The sequence below is a fragment of the Lactuca serriola genome, chromosome 2 (genome assembly GCF_051521515.1).
Source record: "Lactuca serriola cultivar US96UC23 chromosome 2, Lser_US96UC23_V15, whole genome shotgun sequence".
Classification (NCBI taxonomy): domain Eukaryota; kingdom Viridiplantae; phylum Streptophyta; class Magnoliopsida; order Asterales; family Asteraceae; genus Lactuca; species Lactuca serriola.
Genome location: NC_136409.1, coordinates 55885310 through 55887459, shown reverse-complemented (window position 1 = coordinate 55887459; position 2150 = coordinate 55885310). Strand labels below are relative to the sequence as shown.

The 2150-nt window shown below is 36.4% G+C and overlaps 1 long non-coding RNA gene across 1 annotated transcript; it reads right to left on the bottom strand.

Annotated features, from left to right (window-relative positions):
* Window positions 1-278: 278 nt before the first annotated feature.
* Window positions 279-1613, bottom strand: LOC145086261 (uncharacterized). Its single transcript, XR_013700357.1, has 2 exons — window positions 980-1613; window positions 279-743 (listed from the first exon to the last, which is right to left on the bottom strand). It is a non-coding gene; the product is annotated as an uncharacterized LOC145086261 (long non-coding RNA).
* Between the last annotated feature and the right edge of the window lie 537 nt (window positions 1614-2150).

The window sequence follows — 2150 nt, the reverse complement described above, 5'->3', positions numbered from 1 at the left end:
TAATATTAAATGGGATACTTGTAATAATTGACTTTCCTTATAATTTCAATATTTCTAAATTAAAGTTTCATTAGTTTCTTTCGTTTATTTATTTAATTTTTTTTTTTAATTTACAAGAAAAAAACACTTTAGTTTTAATAATTCAATATTTTTTTAATTTTTCTTATAAATTTAAACTTTTTCAAATGTTTAGAATTTTTGTATTTAATTTTTTTAAATGAACCCATATAATACATGGGTCTTACATCCAGTGAGATATTATACAACTAAATCCCAAATAAATCTAATTGTGTAGCATTATATTTCTACAATACAACACACAAAGGAAAGAGTCAATTACACACAAAGGAAACATGTGTTTCCTTCTCAAAACTGTCAATGGATCACCAATGCGTTATCATCCAGTTTTCCTGCACTTTTTCTTCAACCTTGGAGAACAATCAAACTCAAATTAAATAAAACCACACGTAAAGATTTATGTTTCTCCTGTTTGTCCTTCAATGGATTCCGCTTTCAATCCTTCTTCTTTCCCCCACTGCTTTCACATCAACACCCAAACACCTCCATATTTCCTTTCATTCTGCATCGATTCCAGTCAAGAACACAAGACCACTTCTCCTGTATTCCAGCAAAGAGAAGAAAAGAAGTTCTCCCTTCTTTCTTCCTTCTCTTTTCTGCCAAATGAAGCAACCAAACACTCCATGAGATCATTGTACACCCATTTTTGTACAATGATCGATCCACTGTAAAACATCAAACACCCAATAGTTACTCATTCATCAGTTTCTATAAAAACCAAACCCAAATAACCATGATTTCCGTTCAAACAATCAAACCCAAACAACCCATCTAAATCTATTGATTTAAACCCCATTGATTTACAGTCAACACAAAAAAAAAAAGGAATTTTCGTGTTCTTCTCTACCTCCCATCAGCTTCAATCAAGACAAACAAAAGAAAGAGAAAAGAACTTCTTTACATGGGTTGCTGATCCCGTTCATTTCATGTGGAAGAATCACCACCTAAATTCCCCTGATGCCTTCGTTTTTCCTTCCTCGATCAAGCAAAGAACCGAAGATTGCTCCATTGAGGCAGCTGGCCTCGCACCTCGTCACTACATCCACTGAGACCGACGAACCAACCCTCACACCCTCCACTTCTTTTTCCGTCAGGCAAACCTACCAAACACCGCTACCGTCACTGACTGCCTTGCCCCCATTGGAACCTTCCCTCTTTCGCATTTCAAGGACAGACGAGGACGAAAGCAGCCTCGTTGCTTCCCCATCTCCTTTCTTCGTCTCGTCAAACCCACGGAGACACTCCCTTCGCAATCAATCAAACCTCCGATGCCATTGACCAAGGCTTGGAAGCCGATTGGGGATCGCCTAAGAGTGACTGCTGTTTCCGATTCAAATGTCTCTCCGATTCGTCACTGTCCTTCGTCAACTGTTCGCGATTCATTCCTTCGTCTTCGTTCGTCTGCCATCCTTGCCCGTTCGACCCGCCGAATGACGAGGACGGGATGCTAAAAGCCCTACGCCTTGTTTCCGAGTTCAAGGAGAGAAATGGAGGAGAAAATGGATGGATGTTAGAATTATATTTTCCTTAATAGATTTGAGAATCATATTTTCAGCGGATTTGAGAAGAAAGTGAAGAGAATGAAAATTTTAAGTTTTTTTTTTTCCTTCTAACTCGGAAACACAAAAACATAAAATTTTTCTTTCATTTCTTTTCATTACCTTCGAACTCGGGAAGACGGAATAATAAATATTTTTCTTCACCTTCCTTTTTTTCCGTCAAAATTTTATTTCCCTTTCTTTTAATGAAGTTACAAAAAAAACTCGGGAACAAGGCTAATCTTTTTTTTTTTTTTTTTTTTTTATTTTTTTTATTTTTATGGATCCACTTGCCCGATCGGTCATGGAGCTTCAAATGAAAACAAGTATTCGATTTTGACCCAGTCAAAGGTCAAAGCTAAATCAAACTTGTATTTAAATTAAACAGAATTGGTCTCTTCCCTAGGAAAACCTAATAAATCAAGTCCTAAAACCCTAAAACAATTTCAAATGCACATGTTTAACCCTTGTCTTGAGAATAATTCTCAATGTCAGTCCCTGAAATATGATTTTGGCAAAATCAAAGCCTAGAGT